Below are 14,125 nucleotides of genomic sequence, written 5' to 3' on the forward strand. Positions count from 1 at the left end.
GAGTGTTTATTAAAAGTCAGCAGCCACACTTTTTGTAGCTGCTGACTTTTAATAAACTGAAAAAAAAAAACGAGTGGAACGCCACTTTAATTTGGTAAACAGACTGATTGGTGAGTTGAGCTAGGAATTTTCTCTGGTTTTGTTTTGTAGTTCATTCATTCACTGAACTCTGTGAATTAATGACACAGCTATGTGGGTGGAGCCCCGCTCAGCCATGCCGTTTTGAAAATGTGAAAGACAGTTCGAGGAGAAGGACCCCCCACCCGCTATCATGGGGGGTGCTTAACTGTAAGATGCTACACCCTAAATATAGGTGTAACATGCTACCAAAAGTGAACTTATCCTTTAACCACTTGCCATTCAGCATACATAGAAATGTCTTGGATAGCAAGTGGTTATACCAGCCAGTTACGTCATGTAAAATTGATCCATGGAGCTTGGAAGCCCACCTCCTGCTGCTACATGCAGTGTTTTCCTTGCTCTCCTCCTCCACAGGGAGCCCAAGACCACGGTAAGTAGTCTGGATGACTGCCCAAAGAGGAGTTGGGGAATATCCTTTCTCTATCTCCTCTAAAATGAATGATCCCAGAAGCAACAAGGATTTTGTCACTTCCATTTTCAGAGCTGTAATTTCCTTGCTGTTAGGAAAGAAGCCAATCAATCATGATATGTGCTTGATCATCTGCCTTGAAGGGCAGAGGAGACATCAGGGGTCTAAAAGGCCCTATCAACATGAAATAAGAATAAATCATCAAAAGAAATTGAAAATTCACTCATAAAAAGGCCACTGTTTTAAAGAGAACCCTTCAAGCAAAAAAAGCAGTTTTAGCAAAACAAATGTCCTTGTCAACATACAATAAAAATTAAAATAACCCCAAAATATTATCCCCTAAAATGAAAGTCAGTTTTTTTTCTTTTTTGTTTTTTTAAGACATACATGCTGAAAGAAAAACAGATCAAAAACAAGATAAAGTCTTGCAGCAAAATGGATGGTAGAGCCATTAAAAGTGACTACTTACCTCAAATAAACCACAAAATAAACTTAAAGTGGACCTTTGGGCATTTTGTTCATCTTTCCATCTATTAAATCTTCTGCCCTTGTTGTTTTAACTTTGGATAGTAAAACATTTTCTCTTTTTTGCCAGTAAATACCTTAAGCAGCCCACTTCCTATTTCTTGTCTTGTAAAAAGCCTAGGCTTATGACATCATGCATAGCTCTCGCTCACTCTCATGAGAGTTTGCCAGGAAGGGAGGGAGGGATGAGTCATACGAGGGCCAATGAGAGCTGCAGGGCTGCAAAGCTGGAGGTGTGCCTCTGTGTAAATCCAGGAAGTGAACAGGCAGCAGCTTCAGCTGTCCACAGTTAAAATGCATGCAGCCAGATTAAGGCCTGGTTCACACCTATGCATTTTTAAGCACTTTTTGCATGTTGCAGATTTTCGCTACAGAATGTATTTTATAGGAAACTAAGTTTAATGACCTGTAATACAAATCTTCAAAATGCAAAAAGCACTAAAAATGCATGCAGGTGTGAACCGGAGGTTAGTAAAGAGAGATTTCTGCAGCATATTTGGCAAGTACAGAATCACAGTATATATAAAATAATATGCAAACTTGGAGGGAAGCTTCAGAATGGCAAAGATGTTTTTATTACAAATTATGTGAGCAGACTGCAGTTCCTCTTTAAAGACAAAAAGCCTCCAATAGGAATAGAAATGACAAAGGTGAGGTTGATTGGTTAATAGGAGCTAGCAATCAGAATTAAAGTGGTTCTAAGGGTAAAATGTTTTTTTAACCTTAATGCATTCCCTGCCGTAAAGTAAAAAAAAAAAAAGTTTTACCATTTGCTTTGCTCCTCCCCCAAATACTGAGTCCGGTATTGATCCAGTGCTATGCCCAGCTTCAGTTCTCCTCTCCCCTCCTGCATTCACAAGCTTACCTGAGAGCGGCGGAAGCCATTGGCTCCTGCTGTTGTCAGTCAATTCTGTGAGCAGAGTGGACAATGGATGAATACAGCACATCTGCCCCCATAGCAAGTGCTTGCTATGGGCGCAGAGGCAGAAGAGGAGGAGCCAAGATCCCCTGCGGAGGACCTCAGAAGAGGAGGTCTTTGGCTGCTCTGTGCATTAGCACTGCATAGAGCAGGTGTATATAACGTTTATTTTTTTTTTAATTAAAAAATTGCCTTTACAAACACTTGATGTACCGTTTTCTACATCCCCGGTGAATCTGCATACTGTATAAATTTGCAGGGACAGCGTATCTCAAACCCACAGAATTTGCCTTGAACCTTATCTCCAATGCCCTCTAATTAGCTACTGGAAACTGTTTGTCAGATAATAGATTTGTAAATTTTATGCGCTTCCTGTGGTGGCACTTAAACTATGTATTTTTTTTTTTTTTACAAGACTTAAGTACCACATCTTAGATCTTGTAATTCCATACCAGTACTGACACCTTAATGTGTAACCAACCAGATGTTCCTTAAATGAGATTTCAAGCCTTCTCTAATTTACTATTAGTCACCAGTGTATAAGCTGCCATATGACAGGAATTAGGAAAAAAGACCCATTAATAATCTGTCACACACATGATTGCATAACTTAGAATTTACAAATATTCTATGTCACAATTGTGCAGACTGACACACTACTAAATACAGAAAGCTCAAGAGAGGCACGCAGTTATGAGTACAAACCCATCCTCTCCGACACACTGACTTGAAGCTCTGGAGTAAAAAGAATGAGTGCATCAGGAAGATGTGCTTTTAAAATGGTGCACTGAAGCAATGCAAATATAAATTGAATAACTGCAGAGTAAAAATATAACGACGAGAAAAAGAGTGCTTGGAGTTGATATTTTTAACTTTTTTCCCTTTCATCTGCTCTTGTTCTTTTTTTTTATTGCTTACCTCTGTTTGAATTAGACAAGCAAATGTTTCCATCACCTATTGTTTGATATAGGGATAAGGGGGAATTAGAACAGTCAATTGTGGGTGAAAGGATTGAATAAGTTGAAACTAGAGATAGGCAAATCTATTTGTCATGTTGGAAGTTTCATCCAGATGAGGCTGATTTGTACCTGGGAGAAGTGTGGGGAAAAAAATGGACAAACGGGCGGAATATTTAAAATGCAGAAGAGACATGCTTCAAAGTTCTTACCTGACTGGTAGCCCCTGTACAGTGAAAAAGATGACTACACCCCCACCCGGCCAATGCAAGTGGGCAGAGATCAAGACCCAGAAGCCAGCTGTCTGAAGACATCAATGGCTGGCAGGGAGCTCCAGGAAGCCACATCGCTGGATCCAAGGTGAGAATGGTTCCACGTTAACCACACTTTCAAGTGGACAATTTTCAGTTTTCAGCACTATCACAGTTTGAATGAAAATTACTCAGACATGCAACACTGTACCCAAATTAAATTTGTATAATTTTTTTAGACTCATAGTGCTTTCTTTTAGTGGTATATAATCACCACTGTTTTTTTTTAATCATTATGTTGCTATATAAATGAAAAAATGGCAGAGCTCACACTTCAGCCCCGGAAGAATTTACCCACTTCCAGCCCAGGCCATTTTTTTGCAATACAGCACTGCATCGCTTTAACTGACAATTGCGTGGTCGTGTGACATTGCTACCTCTAGGAATGCAGGAGTCTGAAGTACAGGATGCTGAAGAAATAATTCCTGTAGTTCCAGGAATGCAGTTGTCTGCAGACACATGTTCAGCAAACAAGCAAAGGATTGATCAAGGCAGCAGAAACAAGGTAAATAAACAGGCCAGTGTTAGTACAGGCAGCAGATGCAACATTGCACTGGTGTAGCAGTAATTAAGAACACTGTTACTGACTTGCACTGGTCTGGTGACACAGGGGGCTAGTGTGGCAGCAATCAGGAACACTGCTGCTGACTTACACTGGTCTGGTGACACTGGCAGGGCCGGATTAACATAGGGGCTATTGGAGCTGCAGCTCCAGGCCCCTTTCTCAAGATAGGCCCATTTGCCCAAAAAATAAAAATAAATAGAAAAAAAAAATCCCCCAAAAGAAAATAAAAGATCGACTTCGAGGATTGTAGCTCGGCAATCAGTCACAGAGACCCCACATTTGGGGGGTAGGTAGCTAAAGACCAACTCCAGCACTGGTTTAAATATGGGGCTGCTATCATCTATGGTTCCAGAGATACAGGGCTCCTTGCGCAGCCTGTCAGAAGCGACATACAGAGCGGCCAGTTTAAATACAAGCTGGAACACTCTGCAGCAGACTGAGAGGATGAACTCTCAGTGCTTATAATAATTATTTGTATATTAATTATGATAATTAACCCCTTGCCACCCATGCCCATTCTGAGACTTCTCTCCTACATTTAAAAATCATCATTTTTTTTATGCTAGAAAATTACTCAGAACCCTCAAGCATTATATATTGTTTTAGCAGACACCCTATGGAATAAAATGGTGGTCTTTGCAACTTTTTATGTTACACGATATTAACCAGTGCCTACCCAGGGACTGACTAGTATCTCTCCCCAGCCTGTCCCACACACCCTCTCACCTGCTGACTTGTGAATGGGGCAATCACTCCCGCAGTGTTATTGTGTTCTGCCAGTGAATACAATGATTAGTGTTGCTAACTATAGCTGACAGCACTGATTGTTTTGGGAAAAACTTGACAGGCTGGTTGTACTCAAGTCGGTTAATAGGTTGACTTGTGTAAAACCAGCTAGCCCATACATAGATTGACTATGGCTGGTCTCTGCTTAATTGGTGTAATTTCAATCCATGTATGGCCCGCTTAACCACTACGCAGTAACCACAAACCTTTACATTTTTCCTTCCCAGATTACTTCATCCTCCTCTCCTATACATAGTGCCCACTGTCATACTCTCCACACTTCTCTCCTATACATAGTGCCTACTGTCATACTCTCCACACTTCTCTCCTGTACATAGTGCCCACCGTCATACCCTCCACACTCCTCTCCTGTACATACTACTCACTATCATACCCTCCATACTCCTCTCCTATACATAGTGCCCACCATCATACCCTCCCTCCACACTCCTCTCCTGTAATTACTGCTTACTGTCCTACTCTCCACACTTCTCTCCTGTACATAGTGCCCACTGTCATACCCTCCACACTCCTGTACATATTGCTCACTGTCATACCCTCCACACTCTTCTCTTAAACATAGTGCCCAATGTCATACCCTCTACACTCCTTTGCTGTGCATACTGCCCACTGTCATACCCTTCACTCTCCTCTCCTGTACATAGTGCCTTCTGCCATACCCTCTGCACTCCTCTCATGTACATAGTGCCCACTGTTAGACCCTCCACATTCCTCTCCCTCACCTGCACATGCTTCCCACTTTTATACCATCCATACTCCTCCCCTATGCCTCTTAACCCACAAAAACTGTTCTTTAAAATTATACTGAATATCCTCAATGTTACCAGCTCTAGAATAGGCACACATTTGTTAGTTCAACTAAAGGAAATCTCACAGTTCTCATATTTGTTCTGCCCCATTATTAGTAATTTAATTTTGTAATTACTATTGTGATGTATAGAGGAACACAGGGATGTTAGCTACTCTAAATATAGCACTTGTAAAAAAAAAGCTTCCCTGAATTTTTTTTTGAAATGTTGACTATGCACTAGGCACTGCCCAAGGGCCACAGGGTCAGTAGGGAGCCCCATTAGAGGCTCCTGTGATATTAAAGCGGTAGTAAACTTTTCTAACATTACTACTTTTTAGAGGCCCTGGGGTAGGTTATGCCATAATGTACAAGTATGCACAGCATATTAGCATATTAGGGTACACTTAAATTGTCAGACTGAGCCCTCCAGTGCTGTGCTGTGATCAATCCGGCAGGGCCCGGGCACTTCCATCTTCACCCGGTCTTCCTTCTGGGTTCTGTGCCTTGGTAACTTGCCTTGGCCAGGCTGCATTGATGTCATTTCCACACATCCTCATGTGCATCTTCTTTCTCTCATCCCCCCTTTATATCTCATCCTCCCTCCCTTACCCCTCACATGTCTTTCATCCCCTTTCTCTCTCGCTCTCATCCTCCCTCTCTCTCTTTTATTTAATTTGTTATAACAAAAAATAGTCAGCATTTTTTATTTATTGTTTCTAAAAGGCCCCACCAAAATCCTCAGCACCAGGCCCATGATGTTCTTAATCTGGCCCTGGACACTGGGACTGGTGTGGTGACAATCAGAAATGCCGTTGCTGGCTTATATTAGTGTGGTGACATTGGGACAGATGTGGTGGTAAACAGGGACAATATGACTTGTGTGGCAGTGGTCAGGAATATTGTTGCTAGCATACACTGGTCTGGTGACATTGGGACAGATGTGGAAGTGATCTGGAACAATATGACTGGTGTAGTGGTGTTCAAGGACACTGTAAATGATGTGGTGGTCATTAGAGACAATATGACTGTTGTGGTGATCAGGGACACTGGGACTGGGATTTTTCTTTTTTTCGGGTCATTCGTTATGATCGCAATTCGTAAATTCATGAATTCCTAAATTCTAAAATCTGTAAATTCGTAAAATTGAAAATTTGCAAATTCCAAATTGTGAAAATCTGAAAAAACAAAAAGCCTAAAAAATGTCTAACTAATAACTAACTATTAAATTATAGGCATTGGAATTTCCTTTTAAATTTGGCTGTCAGTGATTGTAATGAATATGAATTTATTTGAAGTTACGAATTATCCGAAATAACGAATGCCACATCTAAACAAATGGAATGGAACAAATTAATAATAAATAATAATAATTAAAAGTTTTTATTATTATTTATTATTATTCATTCATTACATTACATATTTTTAGATATGGCATTCGTTATTTCGGGAAATTTGTAACTTTGGATAAATTTGTATTCGTTATGTTCACTAACAGGCAAATTTGAAAGTAAATTCCAATACCTAGAATTTAATAGTCAAGTATTATTTCAGATTTTGGGGTTTTCGAATTTTGGAATTTACAATTTATGAATTTACAAATTTATGAATTTATAAATTTACGAATTTTCGAATATTAAAATTTATGAATATTTGGAAAAATTTGTTAAACATGTTTTCGTTAATCCGGATGTTTCCGGATTGATGAATTTTTTGAAATTTGTTAAAAAATTGGATTGAAACGAATTGCACATGTCTAATATTAGCATGCATCAAAAAGGGTATTTACTCAAGAGATAAAACTATAATTCTTCTACTTCATAAAACTCTGGTTTGGCTACATTTGGAGTATGCAGTCCAGTTTTGGTCACCGATCCACAGGAATGATGCCCTTGAACTGGGAGAGTTTTGAAAAGGGCAAAACAGCTAATAAAAGGCCTGGAGGATTAATTATTAAGAATTACTACAAAGATTAAACTCATTCTCCCTGGAGAAGAGGCATTTAAGAGTTTATTTGATTGTGGTGTAAAAATCTTTAAAAGGTAACTCTATATCTGGAAGGAAACTATTTAACATAAGGTCTCTAAAGAAGGCATGCTGTCACACAATGAAGTTGGGGGAGAGGGGGCTCACTCTTAAACTGCATAAAGGGATCTTACTGCTAGAACAGTAAGGATGCGGAACTCCATTCCACAGTTGGTGGTGTCAGCAGGTTGACTGAATGTACCTGGACTGGACCTTACCAACAAGGTAACTATATATGTAATTATTTTAAACAATGGATATTCCCACTGTACCTGAGCTAAACTGTAAAATATTTGGTTGCAGCAAACACCAACAGGGTCAAACACCACCCAAGAAGATAATCCCCAAAAAAAAACAATATAAGATGCTGCACTCTAAAATAAAGTGCTAACGTGACCAATAAAGTGCTAAGTGTATGCGATCATGGGTATATGTGCAAATAATCATAAATTTCATACATCAGAATTACTGCAAACAAAATGTAAAATCCACTATGCAAAAAAAATCTACAATTCATACAAAAAACGTAATTCTGTGAATCTACCCTTAATAAAGTGCAAGTGCTGAAAAAATTGAATGGTAAATAAAAGTTCAATAGTAAATGGTGTTTCTTCTGAGAAAAGTTATGGTGATTTCAGGTGCTGAGTAACATCTAACAGAGGTGACAATGTAACTTGAGTGATTTCTGTCTTCGGTGCACTTTCACCCACAGGTGCAGTGGCTCCTTACCATACTGCTGTAAGGTAAACAGCATAGGAATAACCATGGATAATCCAGAATATTGTGTCCTTCAATTGATCTCTCTAGGTGTATATCCTTATTGGTTCCAAACTATCTGTAGCCCAGTAATGGCACCCTATGTGTTTTCTTTCTTTGGGTGATTTGAGCCACAAAGCTCTCCCCTGGGCATCTGAGTAAGGAGAGCTGTGATTGGTCAGTGAGCCGGCGGGAACGTGGAAGATAATGTGAGATCCGGAGAATAAAAAAGTAAAAAATTTGCCTGACACACTGTCTTGAGAGGAAGCTTTGTGTCTCAAATTTATCCCTACACAATCACCAAAAAAAGCAGTGAAATGTGACAAAAGACAATAGCCGGTTAGTCTTCTTCTTTCCCCCGCTTCTTCCTCCATCTTCTTCTGGTCTTCCTTTGGTTTTCTCCTTCTTCCAGCTTCTTCTCCCCCTGCTTCTTCCTCCATCTTCCTTCGGTTTTATCCTTCTTCCTCCAGCTTTTTCTTTCCCCGCTTCTTCCTCCATCTTCTTCCGCTTCCTCCTCTGGTCTTCTCCATCTTCCTCTGGCTTCTTCTTCCCCCCCCCGTCGTTGTCCTCTGCCACTCCCGCTGAACATTCAAAAAAACAAAACATACCATTGCATGCATTTGAAGAGTTAAAATGATGGAATAAACCAAACTGATGTGCATTCACTAATTATGCTGCTGAGTACAATGTACGTTTTCAGGAGCTGAGCACAATCATGCATAGAAAATACTATTACTAATGTTTGATTCTTTTCATTCTATACAATAATGTTTTACATTTGAGGCATTAATATTAGTCTACCAACCATGCTCATGTGCCTTTGGCTATTGGGTAGGGATGAGCCGAACACCCCCGGTTCAGTTCGCACCAGAATTTGCGAACAGGCCAAAAATTTTTGCGAACACCATTAAAGTCTATGGGACACGAACATGAAAAATCAAAATTTTTAAAGGCTTATATGCAAGTTATTGACATAAAAAGTGTATGGGGACCCGGTTCCTGCAAAAAAAGTTTTAAAAATGGCAGCTTTTTCAGGAGCAGTGATTTTATTATTATTATGCTTAAAATGAAACAATAAAAATTAAATATTTCTTTAAATATCATGCCGGGGTGTCCTTAGTATGCCTGTAAAGTAGTGCATTTTTTACCATGTTTAGAACATTACTGCAGCAAAATTACATTTCTAAAGGAAAAAAATGTCTTTTAAAACTGCTCATGGCTGTAATGTATTGTCCGATCCTGGAAATATAGATAAAAATCATTGAAAAAAAAATGGCATGAGCCCCCCCCCCCCCGACCATACCAGGCCACATGCCCTCAACATGGGGAGGGTGCTTTGGGGTCCCCTCAAAACACCTTGTCCCCATGTTGATGAGGACAAGGGTCTCATCCCCACAACCCTTGCCCGGTGGTTGTGGGGGTTTTCGGCGGGGCCCCCAGACCCCATCTCCCCATGTGAATGGGTAGCTGGTACATTGTACCCCAAAAAAAGCAGTGAAATTTGACAAAAACCAATAGCTGGTTGTTGACAATTCCTTTATTGTTAAATAACTCTGAGTGGTCTTCTCCCCCAAGCCGTGTCTTTTCCTGGTACTGTCTCTCCCACTGTCATCTTATGTCAATTTGGGGGGGGGGGGGCAAAAGCACCAACCCTATGTTGAGGGCATGTGGCCTGGTACGGTTGGGGGGGATGGGTCTCTCTCCTCCCCTGCTCTTTTCCTGTGGCCTGCCAGGTTGTGTGCGCGGATAAGGGTCTGATATGGATTTTGGGGGGACCCCACACCATTTTGTTTTACTTTTGGCATGGGGTCCCCTCTGAGTCCATACTAGACCCAAAGGGCCTGGTATAGACCCGGGGGGAACCCTAGTGCAATTTTGTTAAATTTTGGCATGGGGTGTCCCCTCTAAATCCATACTAGACCTGAAGGGCCTGGTATAGACCATAGGGGGGGCATGATTTTTTGGGGGGCTGGCTGGCTGGCCTAATTTAAAGGTATTATCCATGAATCTTATTCACACTGCTGGGACCTGAAACACTATTTTGCTGCCACTTTGCTACTGCAACTTGGCCCCAACCTCTGGGAATGCCTGTGTAATATTGTGCCCTATGTACCTCAAGTCACATGAAAGTCACACCAAAGTAGTACAGGGACTACTTTGAAATTGTTGCAACTTGAAGTAGCACAGATATGAATGTTTATCATTGAGAATCATGGAGTACAACTTGCCATGCTGGAAAAGTCACCCAATTGTGAAACAAGTCATATATATTTTAATAGAAAGGAGCTCTCACTTATTTGCATAGTCCTTACTAATGAACAAATGCAGGAAGTGATGTGTGCACATGGGCCAGAAGCAAATGTGTGGTGATGCCAAACAAATCAATGAACCGCAACATCCACCCCACATTGAGTAACCACAAGTACATATCTTACACCCGGCAAATAAACATTATCTCCTCTTTGCTAAAGAGGGAACTCACCATGTCCACCTCGATGGAGATCCTGACCAGCACAGGAACTTCCGGGTCAGAAGGTGAAACCACGCTCTTTTGATCGCAACCATAATTAGAATTTTTTATTTTTGTTTAGTTGAAGATATGCAAATCTGTATTTCTACTTGTAATGATATTTGAAAGTAAACTCAAGGGAGTTCGATAAGACATGGCATCCCTGGGATAGCAGAAGCTGAATTACAAAGGCCCAGTTTGAGCCCTGGTACACACCGACAGCAGGAGGAAATCATGTAAGTTCAGCTGAACTCACACGATTTCATTCCTGCATGTCAGTCCCGTCTGCGGGGGGGAATTTCAGAGACATCTGTGCAGGTTTCTGCACTGATGTCAATAAAAATCGCACCCCAAAGTCACCAAAAAGTAGTACAGAAACTACTTTTGGAAATTGCAGCTCTGCACCAATTAGAACGGTGCAATTGCCACCGATTTGACAAGTCAAATCGCAACAATGTGAACCAGGGCTGACACGTGCAACACTGGCTATCCACAGCTGAATTTATTACCTTCAATTCTCCACAGCTGTTATATATATATATATATATATATATATATATATATATATATATATATATATATATATAAAGGTTCCACCTTTATCATTTATTTGCAGGTGTGCTGAAGAGATTTGTTTTTTTGGTGCAAAAATTCATATAGAAATTATAAGATATAAAAGAAAGACATTGCACTTCCTCAAAACCACCACCTACAAAACGAATTAAAAAGAAGAAAGAAAAGAGAAAAAAAAAACAAGCTCAATAATGTACTATTATTTTGCCAGCAGAAACACAATTATGTGCATTCATTTACTAGCTTCAAATCAAAAATATTTCTACCTTATATATGGTGCTATATTTAGCAAAACAGTTAGCAATTGGGTTTTAAGTGCACTGCTCATAGGAGCTTACAATCAAAAATGAGTCGACACAGCTTTACTTTCAATGTATAACGGGCAACATGTCACATTTTTATCTGCAACATTATAGAAACATACTTAACAGTCATTATTCTTACAGAGCGAGGCCTTCTCATCCAACAACAGTGCCTGGCCTCATCAATGCACTTCTTTAAGACTGGTCAAACATTCCCATAGACACAATAAAGCTTGTGGACAGCCTTCCTAGCCTTTCCAGAAGCTATTCTAGTTGCAAAGGGTGGGCCAAATAAATTTTTAACCCCACGAACTAAGACTGGGCTGCCATTTAAGTTCATGTGTGTGTAAAGGAAGGTGTCCCAATACATTAGGCTAGATAGTGTATCTGGCATGATTTACAATGGTGGTGGAACCCTCCTACACATAAAAACTACATTTAGACATAGCTTTAGGATCTGAGACAACTTCTCTACATGAAGCAGCATGTTTGGGATTTAAACCCAGACACTCAGGGATGCGAAGCAGAAGGTATAACCTCTAAGCCACAGAGCTGTCACATGTGTAAGCCTCCTACACATAAATACATATACTGTAATATACTGCATTTTTTTGGACATACAGGTGATGTAATTACATTACTCAAGAGTTTTCCTTCTTGATTTATTCTGTGATATTTGTTGGTTCTTTATGGGTGAGTGTAGAATAGTGATATTACCCTCACATTTTTGGGAATTACATTTTGATTTCTGATGTTGGTAGCCCTTGTACACACGATCGGAGATTCCGACGGAATGTGTCCTATCGGACCGTTTTGTCGGATAATCCGACTGTGTGTGGTATGCATCGGACAGTTTCCGTCTGAATATCCGTCGGACCCAATTTTCCAACAAACTGGTCCGATCGGACATACTCTGATCATGTGTAGATAATTTTGATCGGACAAAGTGCCACGCATGCTCAGATCAAATTCCTACATCAAAGCTATTGGCTACTAGCGTGAACGTAGTCCCATCGTAACAAAATAACGTAATCACGTTCTGAACGATCAGATTTTCTGACAACTTGGTCCGACCGTGTGTATGCAACAGTTTCGGACACAATCCGTCGGACAAAATCCAACGGATTTGGTTGGCAGAATGTCCGACCGTGTGTACAAGGGCGTAGACATCACTTTTTTTGGGCTAAAATTATGATTATTTGGAAATAATTAAAAGCACAAAAAATTGTGACTCATTTAAAATTTGAAATCTTGGGTAAAGATTGTCGTGAGATGGAGAGTAGCAAGTGAAAGTGAGAAAAATATATATTACGAAAACATCAAAAAATTCCACATTCTAGCATTCTTAAAAAAAAAAACATATTAAGTCGAAGCAACAATGTTGCAAAGGAAAATTTATTTCACAAAAAGACATAGTTCATGTCAACATTAAAAGTATTTATTTGAGGAAGTTCCAATTATACCATTAGAATCAATGGCTAAAACTTGCATTGGACTATAATAGTGCTGATTTTCACTCCCAAAAAATGCTCTTTAACCACTTGGGATCCGTGCTATTGCCAAATGACGGCATTAGCGTGGACCTACTTTTCCGGGACTACATCTATTGACGTAGTCCTGTGCATGAGCGTCCTGCGCGCCCCCTGAGGGGCGCGCGCGGCGCGCTCTGTAATCGGCGAGTACGTGAGACTCGCCTGATCACCGATCCGAGCAAGGGGTCGTTCCCGACCCCTTATCACGTGATCAGCTGTCAGCCAATGACAGCTGATCATGTGATACAACGGAGCCGGTAATCGGCTATTATTCCTCCTCACGCTGACAGGAAAAAAAAGAGCCGATCACCGGCGGCCGTGATCGGGACATCAGTCCCGATCATGGCCAGGCCTGCTAGTGCCCACCTGCCCCACCTGCCAACCAACATTAATAAAATGTTAGTGCCACCCAGCAGTGCCCATAGTGCCACCCAGCAGTGCCCACAGTGCCACCCAGCAGTGCCCACAGTGCCACCCAGCAGTGCCACCCAGCAGTGCCCACAGTGCCACCCAGCAGTGCCCACAATCTGCCTCAACAAAGGTGCTGCACCACAGTGCCACATATCCGTGCCCATCAGTGTCATCTACCAGTGCCCAACAGTGCCCATCAGGGCCCAGCAGTGCCACCTATCAGAGCCACCTATCAGTGCCCATCAGTCCCATCTATCCGTGCCACCCATCTGTGCCACCCATCCGTGCCACCCATCTGTGCCACCCATCCGTGCCATCTTATCTGTGCCCATCTTTGCCCATCAGTGCAGCCTTTTCTGTGCCTATTAGTGCCGCCTTAACTATGCCTATCAGTGCCCACCAGTGTAGCCTATCAGTGCCCACCAGTGCAGCCTATCAGTGCCCACCAATGCAGCCTATCAGTGCCCACCAATGCAGCCTATCAGTGCCCACCAATGCAGCCTATCAGTGCCCACCAGTGCAGCCTATCAGTGCCGCCTCATCAGTGCACTTCAATGAAGGAGAAAAATGACCTGTTTGCAAAATTTTATAACAAAC

Source organism: Lithobates pipiens, unplaced genomic scaffold (genome assembly GCF_037356315.1).
Source record: "Lithobates pipiens isolate NorthernLeopardFrog02 unplaced genomic scaffold, aLitPip1_a1.2 Scaffold_27, whole genome shotgun sequence".
In the NCBI taxonomy this organism is placed as follows: domain Eukaryota; kingdom Metazoa; phylum Chordata; class Amphibia; order Anura; family Ranidae; genus Lithobates; species Lithobates pipiens.